The 22,524-nt window shown below is 42.0% G+C and overlaps 1 protein-coding gene across 4 annotated transcripts in view; it reads left to right on the top strand.

Moving 5' to 3' along the window:
* The first annotated feature begins 303 nt into the window (after positions 1-303).
* The window catches only part of Wdr33 (WD repeat domain 33), a 106,573-nt gene continuing 84,352 nt past the window's right edge, over positions 304-22,524 (top strand). The window contains exon 1 of one of the 4 annotated variants that reach the window (XM_050135087.1): positions 304-488. The gene's annotated coding sequence lies outside the window, so the exon portion shown is untranslated. The remainder of the gene's footprint in view (positions 489-22,524) is intronic. The other 3 variants (XM_050135086.1, XM_050135088.1, XR_007590538.1) reach the window with 3 other exon arrangements.

The raw sequence follows: 22,524 nt of genomic DNA, 5'->3' as shown, positions 1-22,524 counted from the left end.
TTTTTTTTTTTTTTTTCCTCGAGACAGGGTTTCTCTGGATGTTCTGACTGTTTTAGCCTATAGTAAGTGTTCGGATTACAAGCGTGAGCCACCACTCCCGGCTTGAAAGGGTGTTTTATTTAGTTTGGTATAATGGGAAGTTTTTGATAGCTCACAAGGTGAAGAAAGTCCACAAGGCGAAAGGCCCTGTCCCAACCCCGACACAAATATTTGGGCGCCGGAGATTCAGGCTCCACCCTTCACCTGCGCGCATGCTCTTCCATGAGCCCTACGGGAGACCTGCGGCACAGCCGCGCGTGACGTGCACCGTGCGGCCGTGGTGACGCAAGGCGTACGCTCGGTGGCTCCTCGGGGAAGATGGCGGCTGCATCTTTGAAGGAGAGGAATTGAGAGTGGGGAGAAGGGAAGCGTACCAGGCAGGAGAGACATTCCCTGCGGCGCCGAAGGACACCGCGCTCGCGGTTAGGCGCCCATTCCGGCCCCCCACGGTGAGTGCGCGCCGGGGCCTCTGAGGGCCGCGGGCCGTCGCGCTCCGCCATTTTCGGGCCCGGCCGTTGCGTGCTTGGGGGGACCGGAGGGGACAGGTCGCCGGAGAGAATAAGGACGGGCATCTGCGGGGCTGGCCGCGGCCGGTGGGGCTCCCAGCGGAGGGACTTTGGGGAGGAGGAGGCCGTGTGGCAACCTAGGCCTAGCCTGCACGGCGAGGCCGCTCGCAGAGACGCGAAGTTTGGAGGAAGGAAGCGCGTTGGGATGGGAGTGCGGCTTTGAGGGCTGCCCAGGAGGGGGCTGGAGAAGTTACTGGGAATCCGGAGAAACAGCTGGAGAGTCCGCCTGGATGCTTTCTAAAATTGAGATCTGTGTTGGGGGCCCGAGAAAGGCCGAGCCTGGCGCTTTGCACGAGTTTCATTCCTATGTGGCTCGTTACAAATGTCCCACTAAGCACTAATTGTCCACTCCCAACTGGAAATTGAGTTCTGGTCTCAATACGTGAGAGAAACAAAGGCCTCCTGGCAACTGGATATTTATGGTCATAGAAAGCGTCTCTCGTTTTCTTTTCTCCATTCCCCTATTTCTTTGAGACTGGTCTAGTTGTGTTGCCCAGGTTCGCCGAGAATTTCCATTCTCCCACCTGCCGGGCACAACGAGAGATTATAAGAGCTCACTCTACCTGGCCTGGCTAGCGGTCTTTTTTATTGTTTTGTTTTGGTTTGATTTTTATTTTACTTTTGGTGCAGAGGTTCACTGTGTAGCCAGACTGGCCTCGAAACTCAACTCAGTATGTAGCCTAAATTTCGAACTCAGAGGTAATGATCCTGTCTCATGCACCCAGCCGATGTGATGAAGAGCCTGAACCCCATTAGACTTGGCTGTAACCCAGACTGGCACCAACTTGCTGTGTACCTGACCTGGCCTTACTCTTTGATCCTCCTGCTTCCACTTCCCGAGTGGGATTAAAGGCGTGGGCCACACCTGACCTAGAATTCTTGTGCTTTTTTTTAAATCGAAGAATACTGCACATTAGTGTGTGTGCGTGCCCGCGCGCGCGTTTTCTCTCTCTCTCTCTCTCTCTCTCTCTCTCTCTCTCTCTCTCTCTCTCTCTCTCTCTCTCTCCTCTCTCCTTTTATCTCTTTTCTCTGTCTTTCTTTCTCCCCCTTCCTTAATAAATACTTATGGCTATTTCCTGTGTGTGTGTGTGTGTGCGCGCGCGCGCGCGCTCTCTCTCTCTCTCTCTCTCTCTCTCTCTCTCTCTCTCTCTCTCTCTCTCTCTCTCTCTCTCTCTCTCTCTCTCTCTCTCTGGCTCGCTTTTTCTGGTCAGAAGATAGTTTGCTGGAGAACTCTTTTCCACTAAATGAGTCTTGGTTGAACTTAGGTTGCAGTAGATACTTTAACGCTGGGCCATTTATTGGGTTATAGTCTTGTGTTTATTTTATTTTTTTAAAGAAAGTTAACATTTGGTTGTAACCCTTGTGGTTGGTGGCCTTTCTGGAGTAAGGGAGAGGTTAATTGCAGGAATTATGTCCCTGGATTGGGAATTAAAGTCAGAAAAGTATATGTTATCGCACATAAAGACTGTCAGGAACGCTTTAAAGTCGTTTCTAGACGGAAGGCGTTAGCTATTCGGGAGCTTTGGATGACAGGAACCAAGGCACAATGGTGACATACACCAACCACTTGGGAGCAAAACTTTCACGTGTACTCTGGTTATAATGCAGGCAACCCTCTTGCCTGTGAATGTTTAACCCAAACAAAGAACAAAGCTCTTAGTGACTGTTAAAAGAAAACACTTTAATTGTTTCCCTGGTGGCATTTTTTTTCTTTTCCTAGTCTTAATTGCATTTGAGACCCACCTTTCATTGATATTAGATACTTTTGCATTTTGATTGATTTCCTTGCCCGGTAGAGGTAAAATACTGTGCGGATTTGGGTTGGGGCCAAACTTGAAGTGCTGTATTTAGCATCTTTACTATAGGAAGTCTTTTACTGACTTCTTAAGTCCCATATTCAGAGCTTGCTTTGCTAACTAACAAAAAGACCATTAACAAAAAAAGTCCACTAGGTAACAGAAAGTATGTTTCTTTTTTGTTTAGTTTTGTTTTTGGTAGATATTACTTGATTATTGCCTGTTGTGCCCTTATCTTTGTTGCTACCTGTGATTTAGGCTTAAGATTTCTACTTGGACATGTTTTCTCTGGTGACATACCTCTCCCGCTGCAAACCATTTCTCTTAGACACTGACGCTTGTCAGCATGTTGGAGAGTATGGCTTACATTACTGTTCCTCTTTCTGGACTGTAAACATTTTAGCAATTTTCAGGTAGAGTAACAGCTTCATAAAATTTGTGTAATGCCTTATTTTCATAATTTAAGTGTTTATAAATTCCAGACTTGAGGAGATGTATTGGAAAGAAAATCATGGGATTCTGTAGCAGGTGACCTAGGTTTGCTAGCTGAGTTCATCACGAACCTAGCTTTAGATCAAGAGGAAGAATGTGATGAGTACTGAATTCAGGGGCTTATCTATTTTAAGTGCATGTTACATCATTGAACCTCCAGTTCTAAAGCAATTTAAAAAAAAAACTGGGTCAGTTAATTAAACTCTCTGAGTCTCAGTTTCCTTATATATAAAAATGATAATTGTTATGGGTGGGTTAGTACAAGCCTTAAATCCCAGCTTACTGGGAGGCAGAGGCAGGCAGTTTGAGGTCAGCCTGGTCTGCATAGTGAGTTCCAGGCTAGACTGTGTAGTGAATATAGGCTATCTCAAAACAAAACAAAACCCCACCAAAAAAGTGATTTCACTGTTTCTGGTCCCAGTTATAATTTATTGAATGTGTATATTGCATATACTCACCGCTCAGATAGACCAGGCTGGCCTTATAGAGAACCCCTGCATTTGCCTCCTAAGCGAAGGAATTCCAGATGTGTTCCACCACTTTGCCTTCCTTCATTGGTTGATGAACATCTAGATTGGTTCTGTTTCCTGGCCATCATAAATAGCAAAGGGTGTTATCTTTGGTATATAAATTTAAGGTTATACCTACCTAGGACTGCGTTAGCTGGCTCATAACCCTTTCAGCTTTTTGAGGATGTCCGTAAGAAGTTTACATTCTTTAATTTTTTTTTTTTTTTTTGAGACAGAATTTCTCTGTAGCTTTGGAGCCTATCCTGGAACTAGCTCTTGTAGACCAGGCTGGTCTTGAACTCAAAAAGATCCGCCTGCCTTTTCCTCCCGAGTGCCTTTAATCCGAGTGCTGGGATTAAAGGCATGCGCTGCCACCACCACCGAGTTTATACAATCAATATTCCCCCTGTATTACACCTCTATGCTAGAAGAGGGCACCATATGGTTGCTGGGAATTGAACTCAGGTCCTCTGGGAAGAACAGCCAGTGTTCTTAACCTCTGAGCCATCTCTCTAGCCCCCTTTTTATTTTTTGAGACAGGGTCTTTTTTTTTTAAATATTTATTTATTATGTATACAATATTCTGTCTGTGTATGCCTGCAGGCCAGAAGAGGGCACCAAACCCCATTATAGATGGTTGTGAGCCACCATGTGGTTGCTGGGAATTGAACTCAGGACCTTTGGAAGAGCAGGCAATGCTCTTAACCTCTGAGCCATCTGTCCAGCCCCGAACAGAGCTTTCTTAACCAGTGAGCTCTCCATCCCCACAGTTAAAGGGTGGTTCAAATATGTAGTTTATTACAAAAGAATAGATGTTTGTTGTGGATAGAAGATTTAGAAAGTAAATAGCAATAAATCTAATTGTCTTTTTCTTTCTTTTTTTTTGTTTTTGTCTTTTTTTTTTTTCTTTCTTAAGACAGGGTTTCTCTTTGTGTAGCCCTGGCTGCCCTCAAACTCAGAGTTTCTCTTCCCTCTGCCTCCTGAGTGCTGGGATTAAAGGCATGCAATCTACTACTGCCAGGTCTAAGTCCTGCAAGTCTTTAAAAAATGCTTATTATCCTCTTTGTGTATGTGTGTACACCTGTCTGAGTTTATATGCATCACATATGTGCAGGAGCCCTTGGAGACCAGAAGAGGGTATATGTAATGGAAAAATTAAAATTGCTGTGGGATCCCCGGTGCGGGCAGTAGGCAGGGGGTCCCAAGAGCAGCCAGTCCCGGGCAGCACGAGACCATGAGGCAGGTCTCCGAAGGTGGCTGGTCCCCAGCGGTGAGCCATGTGGCTGCAATGGGCTAAAGACAGATGGATAGGCACGCCGTGCAGAGTGAGGTTGGATTAAGTGGGTTATGGAAGGGAAGGGGGAGAAGAGAGGAGAGAGAGAGAACTGATTTAAGTATTAAACCAAGGTAGCTTTATTTAATTTTTATCTTATTTGCTTTCATTTACCTTTTGAAAATTATGTTTTGCCTACATGTATATCTGAGTACTTACCACATGCATATGCATGTCTGGTTCCTGCAGAGGTCAGAAGAGGTGAGCCCCCATGTGGGTGCTGGAACCAAACCCAGGTACTGTGCAAGATCAACACCTGTTCGTTTGTTTTTGTAGACCAGGCTGGAGGATTTCTGTGATCCTCCAGCCTCTGCCTCCTGAGTGCTGGGATTAAAGGCATGCTCCACTACCTCCCTCTCCCAGCAAGTGTTCTTTAAGTGTTCTTTTTTTTTTTTTTTTGGTTTTTCGAGACAGGGTTTCTCTGTGGTTTTGGAGCCTGTCCTGGAACTAGCTCTGTAGACCAGGCTGGTCTCCAACTCACAGAGATCCGCCTGCCTCTGCCTCCCGAGTGCTGGGATTAAAGGCGTGCGCCACCACCGCCCGGCCCACTAAGTGTTCTTAACTGCTGAGACTTCTCACCACCTCCCTTCATTTACCTTTGAAGATTTTCTCTGTCGTGTATTCAGGTGCTTAATCATGGTTTTCCTGTCTCAGCCTCCTGAGTGCTGTGATTACAAGTGTATACTATTATGCCTGGCTCACCATTTGTTCTTTTGTACTTACTGTATAAAACCAATACCACCAAGCTGCTACCAGTCATTTTGTGTTGATTCCTGTTACACTAGCACAGCAGCTCTCACAGCGCCACCACCGCCCGGCTTAAATTAAAAAAAAAAAATTTATTTATTTATTATGCATACAATATTCTGTCTGTATGTCTGCAGGCCAGAAGAGGGCACCAGACCTAACTACAGATGGTTGTGAGCCATCATGTGGTTGCTGGGAATTGAACTCAGGACCTCTGGAAGAGCAGACAATGCTCTTAACCACTGAGCCATCTCTCCAGCCCCCCCAATTTTTTTATTCTTAGGTGTGTTCATGTGCCATTGCCCATGGCTGCACATGGAAGCCAGAGGTCAATGCCAACAGTCTTCCTCTACCTTTTTTTTATTTGTTTACTTTTGAGACTGGGTTTTACTGTGTAGCCCTGGAACTTGCTGTGTTGTCCTTTAACTCAGAGATCTGCTTTCTCTGTCTCCCCAGATTAAAGGCTTGTACCACTATACCTGTCTCTCCTTTTGGGTTTGTCTCCTTGTCTTGCCTTTCACAGGGTCTTACCTATATACCCAGAGATCTGCCTCCCGAGTTCAAAGGTGTGCACCCTCACCCACTCCTGGCTGTCTCTCTTTCTCTCTTTTTTTTTAATCTTTTTTTTTTTTTTCCTTTTGGTTTTTCAAGACAGGGTTTCTCTTTGGCTTTGGAGCCTGTCCTGGAATTTGCTTTGTAGACCAGACTGGCTTCTTGAGGTCTGAGATTAAAGGCATGTGCAACTGCTGCCCTGCTTGCTTGTGCTCTCCCTCCCCTCCCCTCCCCTCCCCTCCGCTCCCCTCCCCTTCCCTCCCCCTCTCTCCCTCCTCTCTCCTCTCTCATTGATGAGATAGAGTTTCTGTGTAGGCCTTGTTGTCAGGCTGGTCTCATAGAGATCTTCCTGCCTCTTCCTCCTGAGTCTGGGATTACAGGGGTGTGCCACCACTTTTGTTTCTCATTTTCTGTCTCTTTTGTTTTTTAAGAGTTTACAGTTTCTATGTGGACGAGGCTGGCCTTAAACTCACAGAGATTCTCCTGCCTCTGCTGCCCTAGTACTGGGATCACAGGTATGTGCCACCAAGCCTGACTGAGACAGTCTCTTCGTGAGCCTGGGGCTTGTCCTTTTTGCTAGACTGCCTGGTTATTGAGTTCCAGGGATCCTCCTGTCTTCTTATTGCCCACCCCCACATAACGTTGGGGTTGTTGATATATACAACTGTATCTGGCTTTGTTTGTTTGTTTGTATTTGATTGCTTGGTCTTCACTGTGCCAGTGAAGGTGCAAGTGAAGGTCAGAACAACAGGAGAAGGAAGTCAGTTCTTCCACTGTGTGGGTGCTGGGGAATCAAACTCAGATTTTAAGCTTGGTGTTATGAGCCTTTACCAGCTAAGCTTTTTCACTGACCCCGTCCTAGCTTTTTTTTTCCTTCAAGATTTATTTATTATGTATACAACATTCCTTCCATGTATGCTTACATGCCAGAAGAGGGCACCAGATCTCATTATAGATGGCTGTGAGCCACCTTGTGGTTGCTGGGAATTGAACTCAGGACCTCCGGAAGAGCAGTCAGTGCTCTTAACCTCTGAGCCATCTCTCCAGCCCCTGTCCTAGATTTTTTTTTTTATGTTAGCATCTGAACTCTGATGCTAAGGCTTTACCTCCTCAGCCCCAGTATCCACTCACTTTTTTTATTTTTATTTTGTTTTTAAATTTTGAGACAACTTACTGTGTAGTCTTGGTTGGACTGGAATTCCCTAGTAATCAGGCTGGCCTTGAATTTAGAGATCCTTCTTGCCTCCCCCAGTCAGTGCTGGGATTAAAATGAGTTAACTGCTGAGGTTAGAGAGATGGCTCAGCAGTTAGGAACACTTGTTGCTCTTGCTGAGGACCTGGGTTGGGTTCATTTACCATCACCTATATGGTAGTTCACAACCATCTGTAATCCAGTTCTAGCATTCCATGTTAGTTCTGACCTCTGTGGGCCCTGAGCATAGACATGGTATTTATACATGCAGCCAAGAACACTCAGGCACATAAAATAAATTTATGTACTTCATGTATGTCTGTTTTTTGCTTGTTTTTATTTAAATGATTAATTTTTAGTTGTTGTTTTTTTTTTTTTTCTTCGAGACAGGGATTCTCTGTGTAGCCCTGATTGTCATAAAACTGTTAACGAGGCTGGCCTCTGCCTGCCTCTGCTTGCTGAGTGCTGGAATTAAAGGCATGCACCGCCACCCATTTTAGTTTTTGATTATGTGTACATGTCTTGTGCACAGTATCCACGGAGTCTACAAGGGGACGTTAAACCCCAGGGAGCAAAAGTTACAGGCAATTGTAAGCCATCTTATTTGGGTACTGGGAACTGAACTCAGTTCCACTGAATAAACAGGAAGCACTCCTTAACCACTGAGCCAGCTTGCTAGCCCGCTTTTTTTGATTTTTGATTTTTGTTTGTAAATAGAGTTTTCCTAAGTGGCTTGGATTGACTTTGAGCTTGCTGTTTTTCTGCCTGCCTTCTTTGCTTGTTTTTTTTTTTTTTTTCTATCGTTTTTCCAAGACAGGGTTATTTTGGCTGGAACTCACTATGGAGACCAGGATGGCCCTGAGATCTGCTTGCCCTGCCTTTTCAATGCTGGCTTCTGCATGACTACTTTTTAAAAAAAATTTATTGTTTATAGTGTTCTGCCTGTATAATATTTACCTGCAGGCCAGAAGAGGGCACCAGATCTCATTATAGATGGTTGTGAGCCACCATGTGGTTGCTGGGAATTGAACTCAGGACCTTGGGAAGAGCAGCTAGTGCTCTTAATCTCTGAGCCATCTCTCCAGCACTTTTGCATGACTTCTCTATGAAACAAATATGAAACTTCTGCTGGCATAATAAAGTATACTCTGTACGTTTATTTACTTTTGTCTAGGTAGCTGAAGCTGTCCTTGGAATTTAGTGTCATTCTGCCTCAACTTCCCAAATACTGGGCATGGTGCCTTATACCACATACATAAACATATATGTATTTACACACATACATATACACATAGTTTGTGTGTATATACACACATGTATACATATGTTGTATGTATATGTTTATACACACACTAAATAGAACTATACTTTAAAAGGAGTACACTCTAAAATAGTTTTATGTAGTATACATAAGTCTGTAGTGTCAGAATTGTTTATTGCCACTGTCACTTGTATATAATTGTTGTTTATTGCTGTTGTGTTGAATAATTCAGAATTTAGTGTGCTATGTTTTTATGTATCTGATATATAGATTTGCATATATCAGCATCTTTACAAATCTAAGTAATGTTTTATGCTACAGTGTGAGGTGTAACTTCATGCTATGATGTGACTTCACTAGGCAATAGGGATTTTTATTTTCATTGTAATGGTAGGATACCAGGTTTGTTTTTGTGGTCCTTTGTTGACTGTAATATTTTAATAGGATACAATATCAGGGATGAAAGAAGCATTTTAGAGAAGATTTTACAGATGGTAAAATAGTAATGAGATATCATGAACCTTTGCCCTAAAAATTGGTGATGTGGGAGAAATTAATTTTGTTACAGTACAAGTCAACCAAAACTAATTAAAGAACCAAAACCTTCACAAGAGCATCAGAAAGGCTAAAGAGTTCCTTCTAAAACCACATTGAATAGCTGAGGGAGCTGTGACTGTCCTGATTTATAGCTATGAGAAAATGATGCTTATGGCCACTAGTTCCAGGAAGTCACTCCTGCCTAACTTGGTGATTGCTAAATTATGTGAATTTCTCTGTCAGTGCATTATATATGATGGTATCTCTGTTCTTATACACGGTTTTACAGTCTGCTGGGCTGTCTTGAAACACCCAGGATATTTATTGTTTCTCAACATGACACGACACCCCCACCACTACCCCATTTCCACCTCTCTCCTTGCCTTCCTCATCTCCCTCTCTTCCTGTCTATGTCCCTCCCCATACCTATGGGACAGGGTCTTACTATGTAGCCCCTGGCTGGCCTGGAATCCTATGTTGACCAGGCTGACTTTGGAATTTAAATATCTGCCTGTTTCTGCCTTGGGATTGCTGAGATTGAAGGTCTGTGCCACCGTGCCTGACAGAATTCTAGTTCTTAAAAACCTTTAAAAATAATGGAAATCTGTTTTTAATCTGCCTTATACTTAATGATGATACTTTTTTAAAAAATGGTTCTGGGGATGGAACACAGGGTAGTGTAAAGTGGTACTGGCAGTTTCAGAAATAGTGTGTCAGTTTTTCAGATTAGTCAAGTTTCAGTTTCAGTTATTTATTCTAGGAAAAGGATAATACATTCACAGAAAAATTTGTACTAGTGTTTTTAGTGGTTTCATTTAACTTACTGAACACAGTATACATCCAAATTTCTTCAGTGAATGGATCAACTTTGGTTATCGCTACAGAATTTAGCAGGAAGAGAAAGAAGTAATAAAAACAGCATGGTGAATTCTTCAAAACTTCATGGCAAATGGAAAATGCTACTAGTCTCAAAACGCTTCATGAGATAGAGTTTTGTTTGTACTATGTTTGTTAAAATAAGGATGTTAGAGGAAGGGCGGTAGTGGCGCACACCTTTAATCTCAATACTCAGGAGACAGAGACAAGTAGATCTCTGAGTTTGAGGTCAGCCTGGTCTCGAATGAGCTCCAGGACAGACTCCAAAGCTACAGAGAAACCCTGACTTGAAAAACAAAAAACAAACAAACAAAATCTCAAAAACAAAATGCACAGCTATGTATACTTTAGTGATGGAAGACATCTCAGTGGCTACTGATACAAGGAACCACATAGGATATATCTTGGCATGAATTCTTGTGTATGTTTGTGTGTGTGTAGAGAACGAATATAAATGTAATGATAGGTGCCATTTATCACAGGTTCGCCTCAAACTCACTGTCTAGCTGAGCATGATCTTGAACTTCTGATCTTCCTGCCACTACCTCTTGAGTGCCACAATTTTAGATACTTGTCACCAAATTTGGTTTGTGTAGTATAGTTCAAACTCAGAGATTCAGGCCTGCTGGCAAGCATTCTCCCAATTGAGCTAGATCTTTAGCCCCAGTGTCTATATCTTGATAATGGTCAGTATGTGTGAAACTGGGTTCATTAAAATAAAGAAACATTGCATAAAATGAATATTAAAAATTAATTTAAATTATGTGTATATGTGTGTGTTTGATTGTGGGTTTGCACATCTTTGAATGCAGGTACCATAAGTAGGTAGATCCCTTGGAGTTGGAATTCTGAACCTGCTGACTTGGTTACTGGGAATTGTGTGTGATATTTAAAATAAATTTAGTGCTTAGTGTTAGGGATGCTTGACTAGTTGTGTGTGAGGGCCTGGATTTGATCTCTAGTAATTAAGAAACACATACAAATAAAGAGTAAATAAACTTAGTTAAAAGAATAAGCAGAGCTGGGCAGTGGTGATGCTTGCCTTTAATTTCAGCACTCAGGGAAGCAGAGGGAGGTGGGTCTCTGAGTTTGAGGCCAGCCTGGACTACAAAGGGAGTTCCAGGACAGCCAGAGAACCTTGTCTTGAAAACAAACAAACAAAAACTGAGAATAAGCAGAAAAGCCATAGATCATGAGAAATTACTTGAAAAAATACATCTTGCCGGGTGGTGGTGGTGCATGCCTTTAATCCCAGCACTTGGGAGGCAGAGGCAGGTGGATCTCTGGGAGTTCGAGGCCAGCCTGGTCTACAGGAGCTAATTCCGGGATGGGCACCAAAGCTAGAGAGACCCTGTCTCAAAAAAACAAAACAAAACAAAACAAAAAAAATCTCACCTTTAATCCCAGTACTCCAAGGCAGGGTCAGATGGATCTCTGAGTTCAAGGCCAGGCTGGTCTACATAGTATTCCAGACCAGCTAGGAGAGAACCTGTCTCAAAAAACAAACCAAAATAAACAAAACAAACAAAAAACTCATTAAGAAAGATATATCCAAAACAAAAAGAGCTCAGAAAACATGTTATATGGAACTAACTTAAATTAAAACGGGCAGAAAGGTCTGAATAGAAGCATTACTGAATAGATGTCAAATAAGCATGTAGGAAGATGCTGAGCTGGGCATTATGTTCGTGTACACTGTTAAAATCTCAGAACTCTGGGGGCTAAACAGAAAGTTTGCTGCCAATTTGAGGGCTGCATGGGCCTTTAGAAAAAGGAATGGATGGGCTGGAGAGATGGCTCAGAGGTTAGGAGCGTTGCCTGCTCTTCCAAAGGTCCTGAGTTCAATTCCCAGCAACCACATGGTGGCTCACAACCATCTGTAATGGGGTCTGGTGCCCTCTTCTGGCCTGCAGGCATATACACTGACAGAATATTGTATACATAATAAATAAATAAATATTAAAAAGAAAAAGGAATGAAGGGATGGGAACTCATAATTGCTAGTTGGGAGATGGGCTGGTAAGATGGGTTAGTGGGTAAAAGTGCAAGCAAATCTTGATGACTTGAATTGTGCATTGCACTCATGTAAAGGTGGAAGGAAATAACCAGTTCAACAAAGTTGTTTTATCTTTATATGTTCCATAACGTACATAGTGGATTTGAGTTGTTCTTTCCTCTCTTTTTTATTTAAAGGTTTTGAATTTATGTGCATTGGTGTTTGCCTGCATATATGTCTGTATGAGGGTGTTGGATACCATGGTCTGGAGTTACAGTTGTGTGCTGCCTTGTAGGTGCTGCACATTGAACCCGGCCGGTCCTCTGGAAGAACAGCTAGTGCTCTTAACCACTGAGCCATCTCTCCAGTCCCTTCCCTCTCTCTCTTTATAATAAGTATATATAAAGTCTATATGGAGATGAAGTTGAAAAAATGTGAGAGTGTGCCACTTAATTCTTTTTCTTAAAAATATGCGAGGATGGTCTGTTGCTTTAAGGAAAAAGAATGTTTTTGTTGACAGAAAGTTGAGTTTTTAATATTAAGATTATGGTATGTTTGTAGTTGTTACTGTGAAGTTGGTGTTTCAGATAATTAGTACATTTTATGATGAGATCAATAGTGATTTTCCTTTATTTTGGTTTAGTTTTTTTTTTTTTTTTTTTTTTGAGTCAGGGTATTTCACTTTGAGCTACCACAGTCAGTCTTTTGAGGACAGTAGTGGCCTTTAAAAAAAAGGTTTTATTTATTTATTTATTTATTTATTTATTTATTTATTTATTTATTTATTTATTATGTATACAATGTTCTGCTTGCATGTGTCCCTGCAGGCCAGAAGTTGGCACCAGATCTTATTAGAGATGGTTGTAAGCCACCATGTGGTTGCTGGGAATGTAACTCAGGATGTTTGGTAGAACAATCAGTGCTCTTAACCGTTGAGCCATCTCTCCAGCCCCAGTAGTGGCTTTTTGAGACAAAATCTCCCTATACCTAGCTGGCCTAGGCCTGACTGCCTTCAAACTTCCAGAGCCTGCTTCCGACTGGAACATAACATAAAGCATATGCTACCATATTGGGGCCAGGCGTTGGTCCCAGCACTTTGGAGTTAGAAACAGGTGGATGTCTGTGAGTTCAAGGACAGCCTGGGCCACAGAACAAGTTCTGGGTCAGCCGGAGATACATAGAAAAACCCTGTCTTGAAAAACCAAAAAACAGTCTAAAAAATGGGAGGGGGGTGTCCATATAGGACTGGCTATGCTCTTTTGGATTGTGTTGTTGTTTGTGGGGGATGTTTTTGAGACAGGGTTTCTATGTAGCCCTAACTGGCCTGGCGCTCGGTTTGTAAATCAGGCTGGCCTGGAACTCAAGAGATTTGTCTGCCTGTGTCTGTAGGGATTAAGGGCATGGGCCACCCTGCCTGCTCTGTGTTAGCTTTTTAAATGGAATTGTGAGTTCGAGGCTAGCCTGGTCTACAAGAGCTAGTTCCAGGACAGACTCCAAAGCCACAGAGAAACCCTGTCTTGAAAAACAAAAATTAGAAAACAAACCAAAAAAAAAAAAACAACGAAAAAAAGAAATAATATTTTATGTGGGTGTTTTGCTTGCATGTGTGTGGGTGTTTGTGTGTGTGTATACATTCACCATGTGCAAGCCTAGTGCCTGCAGAAGCTAGAAGAGGGTGTCATGTTGCTTGAGTAGGAGTTGATTGTAAACTGCCATGTGGGTGCTGGAAACTGAGCTCAGTCCTTCTTAGCAACAAGTGCTGGTAGCTGCTGAGCCATCTCTTTCACCCTTAATTGAAATTTTTATTGAGATGATTTTAGCTTCAGAGAGAGAGAGAGAGAGAGCACGAGCACACAATATTCTTATTCTATTCAGGATGGCCTTGAACTCATGCCTCTGCTTCCCCAGCGCAGTTTGACATATTTGTAATTGTAAGAAGTATAAACAGAGGTCTCATTAGACCCAGTAAAGACTCCTGGCACCAAATGTGATGAGCTAAGTTCCAGCCCCAGGATCCAATTTGGTAAAAGGAGAGAACCAAGCCCTACAACTTGTCCTCTCACTTTTACAAGTGCACATTTGGAAATGAGGTCTTTTTCTCTCTCTCACACACACATGCACAAATAAACAAAACAGAGGTCTTGTGTACGCCATCTAATTTCTTCTAGTAATGATAAGTTACAAAACCATTAGAGAGTATTTGTTGTGAAATTTTCTAAAAAATCAATTATTTGTCAGTGTTATGTGTACATGTATGAGTTTGTTTCTCTGCATTATTATATTATGTATCATATTATTACATGCTTGTATATTCACTGTGATAGTTAAATATTTTATCAACATAAAGCATCTCTTTTTATAAGCATACATACCTATCCCCATCCTTAACTTGGTATTCATTAATATGGTCTCCAATTTTATTGTCATTTCAGAAAGTCATGTACACCCTTAAGCTTTGTTTTATTTAGTTTATCTGTCACACTTGATTATTGCCTTTTTTATTGTAGTGTTGGAGAAATAAATATTTGTACCCTATCTATTCAAACAAAACCAAAACAGAAAACTTACGCAAAATAAGAAAAAACAGACAAGCTAGGTTGGGCCTGGTGGTTCATGCCTTTAATCCTAGCACAGGAGGCTGACTCAGGCTATCCTCTGAAGTAGAGTCCTGGATAACAGCCAAAGCTTCAGTGAGTGCCTATCTCAAAAAAGGAAGCAAAAAAAAAAAAAAAAATTCAAATACCTACTACCACAAGTTTATTGTGTCACTGCTGAGCCTGCAGCTTGATTGCAAGCCACATATGAGGATGTCTGTTCTGAAGCATGGCATTTGTTAAAGTTGTTAACAATAAGGTCTACTTCAAGAGATACCAAGTGAAATTTAGAAGTGTATAGAGTCAAACTGACTCCTATGCTTGGAAATACAGAGTGATAGTTTGTGTAACTAGCAGTATTGTGTGTGTCATGAACCAAAATATGGTATGGGAGTTGGCCTAGCAAATTGTGCGCATTGTACTGACTTGCTGTTGGTCCATGGGCTTCTCAATAGATTTAGCTTGGTAAGGTCTATGAAAACCAAGTGGAGGTGACTGGAAGTAAATATACAGTATGGACAGCATTGATGGTCAGCCTAGTTCCTTTGCCTAATGTTTGAGGCATTATTGTAATTACAACTGGCACTAAGGTTTTAGGGTCTTGTAGAGGAGCTGTGAATGGGAGCCTTTCTGTCCCTTTTAGTACCTGATGACCTCTTGTTTAAGATAATTGTGAAAACTAGGAGTACCATCATGGCTGAAATATTGCAAACCACGTGAATTACCTGCTGGGATAACTGAAGGGTCTTACAGAAGCAACCAATAACTCCAGATGTGGAGATTGTTAGAAGAGGGAGGCAGGGCTGGTGAAGAAAGCTCATGATGCTCTATGCAAAATCTGGTCTGTGAGAAAAACACAAAAAAAATTCCTTCAAGCTTGAACTGTGGGTGTTCTACACTCTCCAGGCACGTTTGTTGTTCTTGGTGTGTTAGTGCTGTGTAAAGTCTGTCAGAATTTGGAAGGTACAAGAATTTGGAGGGCATCTTCAATCAAGACCAGCCCAGTCTAAATAATGAGACCTTGTATTAGAAACAAACAAATAGGGCTGGAGAGATGGCTCAGTGGTTAAGAGCATTGCCTGCTCTTCCAAAGGTCCTGAGTTCAATTCCCAGCAACAACATGGTGGCTCACAGTCATCTGTAATGAGGTCTGGTGCCCTCTTCTGGCCTGCAGACATACACACAGACAGAATATTGTATACATAATCAATCAATCAATCAATCAATCAATAAATATAAAAATCTGTCAATGTAATCCACCATATAAACAAACTGAAAGAAAAAAAAACACATGATCATCTCATTAGATAATGGAAAAGCCTTCAACAACAACAACAACAAAAAAAAAACCAAATAAATTAAGTAGGAATCCTGAACAAATTCGAATTTGTTTTTCTGTTTTCGAGACAGACTCTCACATAGCTCTGGCTGCCCTAGAACTTACTATACTGTAGATCAGGCTGGCCTGGAACTGACAGAGACCCACTTGCCTCTGCCTCCTGAGTGCTGGCACTAAAGGAATGTCACCACACTGCGCCAAGCCAGGGAAATTTATACAGAAACCATTCTGCTTTGTAAAGAACAGTGGAAGCAAGAAAAGGGAGCAGGATCCCTCCATTGAATAAAAAACCTCAGGAGTTGGCAGATATTGACTGTAACTCAACAGACCTTTTGGGATATTTAAGTTTCCTGAGTTGGTTTTTGTTTTTAAAAATACTTATTTTATGTATATGCTTCTAGGTAATGTGTATATAGCCCATGGGGGTCAGATGGTACTAAAAATCCTGAAACTGGGGTTAGGGATGCTTGTGAACTGTTATGTGGGCTTTAAGAATGGAACCTGAAAGAGCAATGAGCATTTTACTGCTAAGCCCCTTCTGAGCTGGGGGAGGCAGGTGTTGACTACACAAATGATCACGCGCGCGTGTGCGCACACACACACACACACACATTTTTCCTGTCTCTAAGTAGAAACGTTTTAAGTCTGTTTTTTATTTTTTTATGGCTACAGTCTTATTTATTTATCTATTTAGTATAATGTTATGTCTGCATGTACATCTGCAGGCCAGAAGAGGGCACCAGATCTCATTATAGATGGTTGTGAGCCACCATGTGGTTGCTGGGAATTGAACTCAGGACCTTTGGAAGAGTAGCCAGTGCTCTTAGCCACTCAGCCATCTCTCCAGCCCTTTGTTTTTTATTTTTTATTTATTTATTTTTTTTTTATTTTATTTTTTTTTCAGACAGGGTTTCTCTGTAGCTTTGGAGCCTGTCCTGGAACTAGCTGTTGTAGATCAGCCTGGTCTCGAACTCACAGAGATCTGCCTGCCTCTGCCTCCCGAGTGCTGGGATTAAAGGCATGCGCCACCACTGCCTGGCCCTGTTTTTTTTTTTTTTTTGAAGTGCTTTTTGCATGTACATGTGCATTGTGTGTATGAAAATGTGTTGGTTCATGTGTGTGCATATGTGGGAGGAGGACAGAAGATGAGATTGTATTTATTTATTGCTCTACCTTATATAGAGACAGTGCCTCTCACTTAACTGAGAGCATGCTGGTTCAGCAAGTGTAAGTAACCAGTTTACTCTGGGGATTCTATTTCTTCCTTTTTTTTTTTTTTTTTTTTTTTTTGAGATAGGGTTTCTTTGTAGCTTTGGGGCCTGCCCTGTAAATTGCTCTGTAGGCTAGGCTGGCGTCAAACTCACAGAGATCTACCTGTCTCTGCCTCTGTCTCTGGGATTAAAGGTGTGCGACACCACTGCCCTGCTGAGGATCCCATTTCTACTTTCCATGCACAAGGGGAATACAGGTGGACTATGGCCTCTTGGCATTTACATAGGTACTGGGGAGTCTAACTCTGGTCCTGGCTCTTGTATGGCAAACACTTTACTTGCTGAATGATCTTCCAGGTCCCAAATTCTTTTTCTTTTTTTAAATTATTTATCTATTAAGTACACAATGTTCTGCTTGCATGTATTCCTGCAGGCCAGAAGAAGGCACCAGATTTCATTACAGATGGTTGTGAGCCAACATGTGGTTGCTGGGGATTGAACTCAGGACCTCTGGAAAAGCAGTCAGCTCTTTTAACCTCTGAGCCATCTTATTTTTTTTTTAATTACACATTTGAAAGTAAAAAAACCTTATTTGTGAAACAAGTTTTCTTTTTTTTAAAATAAATACAATCTCCTGTCCTCCTCCCACATATGCACATACATGAACCAACACATTTTCATACACACAATGCACATGTACATGCAAAAAGCACTTCAAAAATAAAAAACAGGGACAGGCGGTGGTGGCGCATGCCTTTAATCCCAGCACTCGGGAGGCAGAGGCAGGCAGATCTCTGTGAGTTCGAGGCCAGCCTGATCTACAAGAGCTAGTTCCAAGACAGGCTCCAAAGCTACAGAGAAACCCTGTCTCAACTAACTCTGTAGACCAGGCTGTCCTCGAACTCAGAAACTCATCTGCCTCTTGAGTGCTGGGATTAAAGGCATGCACCACCATGCCCAATGTGAAACATGTTTTCATTGCGTATGGTTTTTCTCCATGGGAATCTGCCGAAAGCTGGAAGCTTAGTGTAAATAGCCATGAGCTATTTCTGCATCTTTTCTACTTCCTGATGTTATAGTTTGAAATATGTGGCTTATTTATTTACTTATTTATTTTTGGACTATGTTCTTTTAGGGAAAATGTGATGATGGGCTGGGATAAGCCGAATGAATGAGAAATGGTTTTATTTAATTTGTTTTATTTTCTTTAAATACCTTTCAAAAATGTCTTCTCACCTTAAGCTGTTAGTTCTGTTGTCATCTCCCCCCCCCCCCCACAGTCTTTCCCTAGGATGGTCTTAAACTCATTCTGTAGCCAAGGATGACCTTAAATTGTCAATCTGCCTTACAGATATTGAGATTACAGTCATGGCCCATCACACACCTCATTTTTGATTTTCTTTTTTTTTCTAATTTATTTATTATGCATACAATATTCTGTCTGTGTGTATGTCTGCAGGCCAGAAGAGGGCACCAAACCTCATTACAGATGGTTGTGAGCCACCATGTGGTTGCTGGGAATTGAACTCAGGACTTTTGGAAGAGCAGGCAATGCTCTTAACCACTGAGCCATCTCTCCAGCCCCTGTCATTTTTGATTTTCAAAGGCTGACTTGTAGCTGTGCAGTGGTGGCCCATGGCTTTAATCCCAGGGCTCAGGGAGACAGAGGAAGGTGGATCTCTGTGAGTTCGATGCCAGCCTGGTCTATAGAGTGAGTTTCAGGACAGCCAGAGCTACACAGAGAAACCCTTCTCAGAAAAAAAAAAAACAAAGCAATAATAATAATAAATAAAAATAAAAAAACAAAGGCTGATTTATGCTGTATCCCTATTGCCTTCTTACTGGGAATGGTGGTAGTATAGTAGCAATAGAGCCTCTCATTACTTACGCATGCTGAAAGGGGGTAAGTTCGTGTGTGTGTGTGTGTGTGTGTGTGTGTGTGTATATATGAAGGCCAGGGGTTGACTTCAGCTGTCTTTCATGATTGCTCTCCACTCTCAGTGTTGCCCTGGTTGTAGACTGGATTGGTCTCAAATTCAGTGCTGCTTGCATATGCCTCTGAGTACTGGAATTAAAGGTGTATGCCATCATTCTCGGTTTCTCTACTTAATTTTTTGAGACAAAGTTTTTAACTGAACCTGGAGCTCACTGATTTTACTAAACTGTCCTGTGAACTCTAGGACTTCACCTGTCTGTGCTACTGCCAGTGCTGGGGTTACAGAAGTGTGTCACTCTGCCCAGCTTTTATGTGTGTCTGGGAGTTCAAACTTGGGCTCTTAATACTTGTGTTGCAAGCCCTTTCCCCACTGAACTGTCTTCCTCAATATTACTCTTTGAGTTCTTTTTTTGTACTTTTCTTTTTACACCTAGTTATGTGGTTTTTTTTTTTTCTTTTTTTTCTTTTTTCTTTCAAGACAGGGTTTCTCTGTGGCTTTGGAGCTCTTGTAGACCAGGCTGACCTTGAACTCACAGAGATCCACCCTGCTTTCTTTTTTTTTTTTTATATTTATTTATTACATATAATGTTCTGCCTGTATGTATTTCTGCAGGTTAGAAGAGGGCAGCAGATCTCATTACAGATGGTTGTGGTTTCTGGGAATTGAATTTAGGACCTTTGGAAGAGCAGACAGTGGTCTTAACCACTAAGAGCTCTCTCTCCAGCCCCACTCTTTTGTACTTTAAGATAAAGATTATTTTACTTTTTATTTGTGTGTAATTTGTATCTGTATACATGATATATGTATGTTGTGCCTGTGGAGAATATACGAATTGGATCTCAAGGACTGGAGCCACACGCAGTTGTGAACCCACCCAGTGTGGATACTGGGAACTGTGTCTTCTGGAAGAGCAGCCAAGACTATCAACTACTGAATGCCTCTCCAGTAATCTTTTGTACTTTTACTTTTTTTCCCTTTGGTTTTTGAAGATATGATTTCTCCATGTATCAGCTCTAGCTGTATTGGAACTACCTCTGTAGACCAGGTTCACCTCAAATTCTGACCTTTGCCTCCTGAGTGCTAGAATTAAAGATGTGTGCCACCACTGCCTGGCCTGCTTATGGAATTTTGTATAGTCAGGATATGTTTGCTATATAAAGTAGAGTAGACCAGGTACCATGGATGCCTGAATCAAACTGATGTGAATTTACCTGATGTATGTAATATGAAACAAATATTTGACAGAATTGTGCTCCTTGCTTGAGACATTACAAGTCTGTTTAGGAGGAAGATGAAATGAATTTGGTTTTTTAGGTGGATTTTTATCCTTAACGATTTGGGTGTTTAGTTAGTTACATTATATATGAATAACCTTTATTTCTTTCCTCTTGACTTTTGGTCCTCTTCCAGCCCACCTGCCGACCTCTCTCATCCCCCAGCTCAGTTATGAGATGAGTATATTTGAGAAAGCCTAATTTTTAGTTATATTTTGGCATTCTAGTACTGAGTCCAAAGTGAATACTACAGCAAGTATAAAACCTGTATTAATATTTCAGTAGGCTAAAGCTAGTATTTCTCTGCATTTGGTTAATATAGTTTCATTGTGAATCTTGAAGGATAACTTTAGGGACTTGAGGTTCTCTTTGTGTGAGTCACTGACTTTTCATATTTATGTGTTAGGTTTCCTGCTTTCAGAGAAAGCTGAAATCTTTTGGCACCTCCTGTTGAAGGAGAGTCAGGCACTTTGCTCTGACTCAGCCACTCTATAAATTGCCTAGAGGAGCCATAACAAGTACCACAGCTTTGGTGGTTTAAATAAATTTCTTCTTATTCTGGAGAGATGGCTCAGTGGTGAGCACTGCCTGCTTTTCTAAAGGTCCTGAGTTCAATTCCCAGCAACCACATGGTGGCTCACAACCATCTGTAATGAGATCTGGTGCTCCCTTCTGGCCTATAGGCGTGTATGCAGATAGAATATTATATACACAATAAGTAAATCTTTAAAAAAAATTCTCAGTTTTGAATGCTGCAACTCAAAAATCTAAGGTGTGAGCAGGTTGGTTCTTCGACACTTTCCTGTTTGGCTTTTGTTGTTGTTGTTTGGGGCTGTGTTTGTCTATGGCTGTTGCTCTTGTATTGCTCAGTCTTGCCTGAGACCTAATTTTTCTCTCTCCTAAAGACAAGGTCTCTCCATATAGCTTTGGCTTCCTGGAACTTGATCTGTAGACCAGGCTGCCCTCACACTCATAGAGACCCATTTGTCTCTGCCTTCTGAGTGCTGAGTTAAAGGCATCTGCCACGATTGTAAGACCCTCCCCCCTTTTTTTTTGAGTTCTAATTTTTTACCATTCAGGATAGATTAGAACCCAAAAGTTCAGTTCAAAACATCAACAAAGAAGCACTTGTTAGGAAAACGCTTAAGACGAGCTGCTCCACTGGCACAAAAAAAAAAAAAAAAATCCAATCAGACCAGGTTAAAACACATCAAATGCCCGTGTTTAATAGATGGCACACTCGGATGGTTGGCAGAGCATGGCAAGGAAAAGACAGAAAACAACCAGTGCCCTCCTTCTTTCCAACCCAAGCCTAAATAGCCTGGGGGAGTGGTCCTGACACTCCCCCTCCCCAGGGAGGAGTCAGTGCTTGGCAGGCTGGGAATTGGAGTTCAAGCCAGGGCAACTGCCAGTTTGGCCAAAAGAAATTAAAAACTTTTGTTGATTTTCCTCCCTCCCTTCATCCTTACCTTCTTTCTTCCCTCCCCCTCATCCTCTACCTCATTTGGAGAAAGTCTCATGTAGCCTAGGCTAGCCTCAGATTCATTATGTAGCATAAGGATGCCCTTCATGACACTCCCTTCCAAGGGCAGAGGTTACACAAATATATCACTGTACCTAGCTATTGTGATTTTTGTGATGCTAGGGACTGAACCCAGGGCTTTTTATCAGTCAGATAACCTCAGTCTCTCTTTCTCTCCCCCTCTTTAATGGGTTGCCTGACTTGAAGCTGAAGCTTGTAAAGCATATGTGAGACTTTCCCATGGTTACTGTGTGGTAAGGTGGTTTGTTTTAATTTCAAGTTAGACTTTTGTTTTGTTTTTTCGAAACACGGTTTCTCTGTAGCTTTGGAGCCTGTCCTGGAACTAGCTCTTGTAGACCAGGCTGGCCTCAAACTCACAGAGATCCACCTGCCTCTGCTCCCTGAGTGCTGGGATTAAAGGCGTGCGCCACCACAGCCCTGCTCATCTTAGACTTTTAAGTTTATTTCATTGATAAATTGTGTGTGTGTGTGTGTGTGTGTGTGTGTACCCATGCTTGCTGTGTTTTGTGGGTGGATATCAGAGGATAACATGATGGAGTTGGTTCTTTTCCTTTCTACAGTGTGGCTCCTGGGAAGTCATCAGATATGGTGGCAAGTACTTTAAACCCCTGAGCCATCTTCTGGGCCTTACTCTTAGAAATAAGTTAAGTGAGCCAGGTGCTGGTGGCGCACGCCTTTAATCCCAGCACTCGGGAGGCATAGGCAGGCGGATCTCTGTGAGTTCGAGACC

The sequence above is a fragment of the Alexandromys fortis genome, unplaced genomic scaffold (assembly GCF_014885135.2).
Source record: "Alexandromys fortis isolate MF-2015 unplaced genomic scaffold, M_Fortis_MF-2015_v1.1 scaffold_25, whole genome shotgun sequence".
NCBI classification, from domain to species: domain Eukaryota; kingdom Metazoa; phylum Chordata; class Mammalia; order Rodentia; family Cricetidae; genus Alexandromys; species Alexandromys fortis.
This window is presented reverse-complemented; position numbering and strand designations above follow the sequence as displayed.